Source organism: Triticum aestivum, chromosome 1A (assembly GCF_018294505.1).
Source record: "Triticum aestivum cultivar Chinese Spring chromosome 1A, IWGSC CS RefSeq v2.1, whole genome shotgun sequence".
NCBI classification, from domain to species: domain Eukaryota; kingdom Viridiplantae; phylum Streptophyta; class Magnoliopsida; order Poales; family Poaceae; genus Triticum; species Triticum aestivum.
This window is the reverse complement of record NC_057794.1, coordinates 117,743,091-117,749,944: the sequence shown is the minus strand read 5'-3', so window position 1 is coordinate 117,749,944 and position 6,854 is coordinate 117,743,091. Positions and strand designations below refer to the sequence as shown.

Genomic DNA, 6,854 nt, shown 5'->3' with positions numbered 1-6,854 from the left:
CGGTCGTCGGACTATCGCCGGAAGTCGCCTCGAACGCAGTCAATTTGGACATGTATCCTCGCTATTCTAACCGTGTAATTAGTTGGACCTTAAGTTTTTTTTTTATTTGAAACAAGCTCAACCTTAAGTTGATGCCAACGAAATGATAACATTGCGGATGTCCCTTTGCATCAACATATTTTTTTAGGGGACATATTTTTTTCTAGATAGACACGACACTCACCTAACATTGACCGAATGGGCCGGTCTTCTCATGTGCGCCGGCCGGATAACCCGTGTGCCCGGAACCGCCTCTGCCTCGAGCGCCCTAGCTAGAAATTCCCGGTCTGCCTCGAGCACCCAACGGTAATATCTCCGCGCCACGCCGCGTTGCCGACCGACCGACACTGACCCCTCCTGCCCTGCCCACCCGGTCCGGCCGGATCCAGCCCCAACACGCTCCACTTTCCTTCGATTTCCGCCGCCCGCCGAAGCTGTCTCCGGCAAGGACCCAGCCGGCGACACGGCCTCTTCCCGGCGGCCCACCAGCGGCCAGGCGCGCCCTTTCCTCCCTCCCCGCGCTCTGGCCGTGGCCGGTCTGCTCCTCCTCTCTTTGTCCGGGGCCCCGGGTCATGGCCGTCTCTCGCCTCGCCTCCTCGCGTCCGGTTTGGATTCGCTCCTCCTCGATTCGTCGCCCGTTCAGGTTTAGAAGGGAAAATACACGATAACCCCCCAGTTCGCGCGCCTTTGATCATATGCCCCCCTTTGTGTCACTGACATGTGGGGCCGGACCCGCGCCTGATTTGGTTTTCGCTCCTGCTCGATTCGCCCGTTTGGAATTGCGCCTGGTTTGATCTTGCTCGTCCTCGCAGTCGTCTGTTTGGGGTCGCGTCTGGTTCGATTTCGCTCGTCCTCGCCGCCGTCGTCCGTGTAGGGTCGCTTCCAGTTTGATTTCGCTCGTCCTTGTCGTCGTCCGTGTAGGGTCGCGCCTAGCTCGATTTCGCTCGTCCTCGCCATTGTCCCGATGCGCTCGCATGTTCTTGGTCCGTCTCACCTCGTCGGGGTCTCCTCCGTCTCGTTTGTGTACTAGCAATTCTGTCCATGCGCGCTTCTGTTATCCGAACTAGCAGTCCTGGGTTTCGCGCTCGCGTCTGGTTTCGAAATTGGATTACGGCCGGAGACGGGGAGCAGTGTTCGTTTATTGTGCTAGTTCAGACCGGTTCCTCCGTTCCGTCACCTACGTTGCTCTTGGTGATTTTCAGAACTCAAACGTATGTTCTCCTGTGATACTCTGTCAATTCTTGGCCCTCTGCCAGTTCTTGTTGGCCCTCTGTCAATTCTTGAGTTCCAGGGTCTGTTAATTCTTTACTTCTTGTTGTACCAGCTAGGCGTGTGTGCTCTCATCCTAGATTCAGAGATAGGGTGATTCCTTACGCTTGATCTCATGGTGTTTCCTTACTGTTTATGTTCTTTCCAATTTGTTTCTTTTTATCATGGCTTGCTTGTGTGTTCCGAGCAAAAAAGTTTTACAAGAGTGCAAGCCATGTGGCCTGCTGCTTGACTAATTGAACACCTGCTGCTGTTACTGTTGGACATGGTTCCTTCTTTTCTTCTTGATGTTGCTATTTCCATTGAACTACTCATAGGAGTTCTAGATGAGCTGCTGCTAGTTAGTTCCCCTTAGACTACATTCTAGATTGCATAGCATAATTCCAGAATTTTGTCATTGCACACCTGGGCATATAATTCTGTTGTGAGCATAACTCCTGAATTCATTCATCCGTGAAAGCACGTTCATCACATGTTTTTTACCATGCTGCTAACTTCTGTCATGTCCCTTTCCTTTGGACAAGAATTTCAACGAACCTATAACGTGGACATGTGCTGCTTGTTTTCTTGTGATGGTGGTTATCCAATTGAGTACCCCAACTCTTATGCTCTGACATTTGTTAATCCCCACTTAGTGTGCATGAAAAATTATTGTTTGTCATGTTAAATTTTATGGCATCAATTCGGTATTGTGATTAATGACTCAGTATTTGTTTAGTGTAGACAGTTGACTTCTTTTTTCTTAAGCTTTTAGTGATATGCGTGTTTTGTTATGTCTTATGGGGATATCATGTTCTTTCTTTGTATTACTAATGTCCAGTCAATGGAAAATGCTTTTCTTGCTTTGCCTAGACTTTGTGACAATGAACTTATAGTGCGATCATTGATCATTGAGCTTCTGACACCCTATTCCATAAAATTCTGTTGTAATGTTTGCTGGATCATTGAGTAGTTAATATTGATTCTGAGTTTGTTGGATCATTAACTTCTGTGTGTGCTTTGGTTATCTAAGAGACACTCACTATCCTTTGTTTCATATTCGTGGCGGAATGATGAAAGATTATGTTCCGTGTCCCCGTGTTTCGTGTTCGCCGGTCTGGTTTTGGATTTGGATTACGGAGACAGGGAGAGGCCAAAGCAAGGTCAGTTTATCGTGTTCGCTCAGATCGGTTCCTCGGTTCCGTCGTTGCATTGTTCGTCGGCGATTTCCAGACCTGAAACGCATGCACCCTTGTGATACTCTGGTTTGGCTCGCTGGTCGTCATGGTTGTTCGTTACGGTTGTTCTTATGTTCTTGAATCACCCATCTTATAAGCAGAGATGGGGTGATACATTATGGTTGTTCTGATGGTTGTTTATTTAGTGTTCTTTCCAATTGGGTTCTTCTTGCCATGCTTTGCTTATGTTCCCAATGTCTGTCTTTCCATAGATGGGGATGCGTTAGGGTGCAAACCGTGTAGGCCATGGTGTGTTTTTACTAGTTATGGTGTGTTTTATACTATCTGATGTTGAAGGTGGAAATATTGATATCACTTCTGTGTTAGTATACTTGATATGGTGTGTTTTATTCAAGTAATTAACCACATCTCTTACAAATTTTCCTTGAGATACATGTTTATATGGCAGGAGTGATTGTCTTGACGAATAATCATTTATGCTAACAGACCAGTACTTGATCATAGGTAACAGACCAGTACTTGATCATAGGTTATAGACCAATACTTCACATAGGTAACAGACCAGTACTTGTTTAGTGCAGACAACTGACTATTCTTTTTTCTGAACTTTTTGTGATATGTCTGTTATGTGAATATCATATTCTAATGCTTTTCTAAGTATTTAAGGTACAGACTTGTGGATCTGGACATTTCACATCTGCTCTTTATTGTGTTGCTAAGGACACTGAACGGTTTGTCTGGGCCACCGCACAGCCTGGCTAATCAGGTACACTTGATTTTATGTGTAGTTGATGTTCTCTGCCACATCATGCTTAACTTGTGTTTGCCAAATGGATCTCCTGGAACAAATTATTCGTAATAAATGAACAAATTGAAGAAGAAAAACATGCGTCCTGTTATTTTAAAATGGTGTATTTACCTTGCTGGCTATCTGCAGGTTGTAGTGATTAGGGGGAAGCTTGCAGAACTGTATGAATTTGAACAACAATGGTCAAGAGCATGGAAAATGCTTAGTGGCTTTGACTTGGACTCAGGAATAAGGTAGAAGCAAAGCTTTTGTCTCTCTTTACATGTCATTGGATATTCTAAGTCTGGGAAATCTGACCATCTTCTTAAAAACCAGAATGCTTGATGACAAACAAATTATCCAAGTGCGTCCAGATTGCACGACTCTATTTGGAGGTTAGTCCCATTTTAGCCTCTGTTGTCATTGCATTTTCAGCTGGACTAACGTAGTTCTTCATTTTGTAGGATGATGATGCAGTGAATGTTGAAGCTTTTATCAACAAAGCCTCATTTTTTGTCACAAACAGCAACCAGGAAGTTCTGAACTTTTAATACAAGGTTTGTTGGTTCAGAAACAGTTTAATAATCTATCTGTCTACAACTAAGGACAAAAATTTAGTTCCCTTCTTATATCTCTTGTAGGTATGCTATGCGAGAATTTTAGATCTAAAGCGTAAATTCTTGGAAGCTGCACTTCTATACTATGGTATCTCTCAAATTGAGCAACGCCAAATTGGGGATGAGTAAGGCTTACTCCATTCAGTTGTAGATTTGTTTCTCTCTTCTGCAATTTACTCATTTTTAATGTTCTGTCTTGTATGGTTCTTTGTTGCCTTGCCGGTCTAGTGGTGCCTAATTTCTATTTTACACCCTTCAAATTACCCTAGTTGATACTCATGTTTAAGTACTGCAGTGGTTATTAGCAAGTCGTGTTTGGAACTGATATGGCCTCCATATTTTATTCTCAAAGATATTGATGGAACATAGTTTCTGTATTTTCTCAGATAGATTGACGAAAATGATCTTTAGCAAGCTCTTAGTCCTGCTGTAACATGCACAATATTGTAACTGATGAGAGGCAACCACCGTTGCCAACTTGAAATCAGTTTACTCATTCAAGTTCTGGAATTTCTTTATAGCTTTCTGGGTTTACTTCGATCTTGCATGTATTAGGTTTCTCTTTGCGCCCCTATCTATGTCAGTTTCTTGTGTGCAAGTGCTTCATTATGTGTGTGTGACTTGTTGGTGAATATGTGTGTGGCTTGATGGTGTGTGTGGCTTGACTCTCTCTGTGTGTGGTTTGATTGTGTGTGTGGCTTGACTCTCTCTGTGTGTGGCTTGACTGTGTGTGTGACTTGACTCTCTCTGTGTGTGGCTTGGCTCTCTCTGTGTGTGGCTTGACTGTGTGTGGTTTGATTGTGAATATGTGGCTTGACTCTGTGTGTGAGTGTGTGTGGCTTGATGGTGAATATGTGTCTGGCTTGATTCTCTGTGTGTGTGTGTGACTGTGTGTGAAAATTGCATTTGTTTGATGGTGTGGCTTGTATGCTTTGCTGAATGTTTGGTTGTATAACTTGTGTTTTATATTTCACGATTGATTGCTTTGTTGTTTGTTGAATGTGAACAGACCTAGCACTATTCTTTTTTTCTGAACTTTTTTGTGATTATGTCTTATGTGGATATCATATTCTTTTTTATGTATTACTGTTGTCCAGTCAGTGGAATAATGCTTTTCTAAGTATTTAAGGTACAGACATTGGATCTGGACATTTCACATTGGCTCTTTATTGTGTTGCTAAGGACACTGATGGGTTGAGTTTGCATAAAACGCAGGTATTTACATTCTTTATATTTTGCGATGCTGATGTCAAAATGTTTATTTAGCCAAATTGTGCTACTTCTGGGTACTTCTGTTTTTAGATGTGTTGTATCCGTAAGTACCTATTGGCACCTGATATTTGTGCTCAAAATGCAGTATGGAGCAACAAATTGGTCTCATTGCAAGGTCACTACCTGGACGTATAGGCAAGCAATGTCAAGAGAGGTATTCTTTTGATTGTTTCATTTTCATGATTTGCTTAAATGCATTTTCCCCTTTATGCAAGACAAAAAGGGGAATGTTTGCTAATTCAGAAACACACTGGTTACATAAAGAGCTGATTGGTTATGAAGCTGATTTCGAATTCATACATAACATCTTAGGTGGCATAATCATCTGAATCCAGACATACAGAGAGATGCTTGGACTATGAGGAGGAACATGCACTGTATAATGCCCAGGGAATAAATGGGCAGAAATAGCAAAATTTCTTCCTAGAAGGTACTACCTTGGTCCTCTTTGTTACCAGATTCCTAACATGAATGATGTATCCCATGCCACTTCCTCACTCTTTCCTGAACATCATACCGTGCATCAGACATCTGAACATTGCAGGAATGGGGTACTTCCATTTGTGTAACTTCTATTTGTTATCAGTTCTTCTCACCTATAGCTAAAGTCAAAGACGACAAACCAGGTGAATTATTGGAGTTGCAAGATACACAGAATCAGTAAGTTCCTATCTTGATAACTTCGATATACACACAGGAATAGTTACCTATGATGTTATGATCATAAACTGATTCCAAGTATTTTTGACTCATATGATGCTTATTACATCACAGGTCATCTTAATCTTGTTTTGTAAATATGACTGCTGGTGCTGCTGGTAACGTAAGCTACTTTTCTTGCTTCAAGAATAATAGAAACATCATTTACATTGTGGAAACTCACAGTTTAAGTTGCTCATGTCATTTTTTAGGCTATCCATCGGCTTGTACCTCATGAGAGGCAACCACAGTTGCGAACTTGAAACATATATCTTTTAGGTATGAATGGCTTACCTTAGCCAAAATTTCTATAAGAATGTTGGTCATGTTACATGCCTTGCTTTCTCTAGTAAGTAGAATAAGAACACATTTAACATTTCTTTTCTGTCCATAGGCCTACAAACTTGTGGGTAGTAATGAAGATAATCACTTAATCAACCTCTAACTAGCTTCCTGTTTTTAGGAACGAAGATCTGAATCACACCTCACCCCTCAAGAGAAATCGTTTAGTCATTATGTTTCTTATTGTTTATTGTGTGCAAGTGCTACATTCTGTGTCTGTCTGACTGTTTGTGGCTTGACTCTCTTGTGTGTGTGGCTTGACTGTCTGTGTGTGGGACTGTGTGTTTGACTATGTGTGAATATTGCATTTGACTGTGATGTGTGACTATGTGTGTGACTCTGTGTTTGACTGTGTGTGTGATTGAATATTGTGCATTTGACTGTGAATAATGCATTTTGGCAATGAATGTGTGTGTGGGACTGTGTGTTTGACTGTGTGAATATTGCATTTGACTGTGATGTGTGACTATGTGTGTGACTCTGTGTTTGACTCTGTGTGTGACTGAATATTGTGCATTTGACTCTGATTGTGTGACTGTGAATAATGTTGTTTGGCAATGACTGTGTGTGTGATTGTGTCTGGCTTGACTCTGTGTGTGTGTGTGTGGCTTGTATGCTTTGTTGAATGATTGGTTGGTGTGGCCTAACACT

At 42.2% G+C, this 6,854-nt stretch overlaps 1 long non-coding RNA gene across 2 annotated transcripts; it reads left to right on the top strand.

Moving 5' to 3' along the window:
• Positions 1–391: 391 nt before the first annotated feature.
• Positions 392–6,168, top strand: LOC123039999 (uncharacterized). Of its 2 annotated transcripts, none has more exons than XR_006418034.1 (11): positions 392–3,252; positions 3,424–3,527; positions 3,610–3,668; positions 3,738–3,830; positions 3,915–4,015; positions 5,026–5,105; positions 5,248–5,316; positions 5,475–5,592; positions 5,690–5,822; positions 5,937–5,985; positions 6,074–6,168. It is a non-coding gene; the product is annotated as an uncharacterized lncRNA (long non-coding RNA). The 2 variants fall into 2 exon arrangements; XR_006418033.1 differs by having other exon boundaries at positions 393–3,252; positions 5,020–5,105.
• Positions 6,169–6,854: the final 686 nt, after the last annotated feature.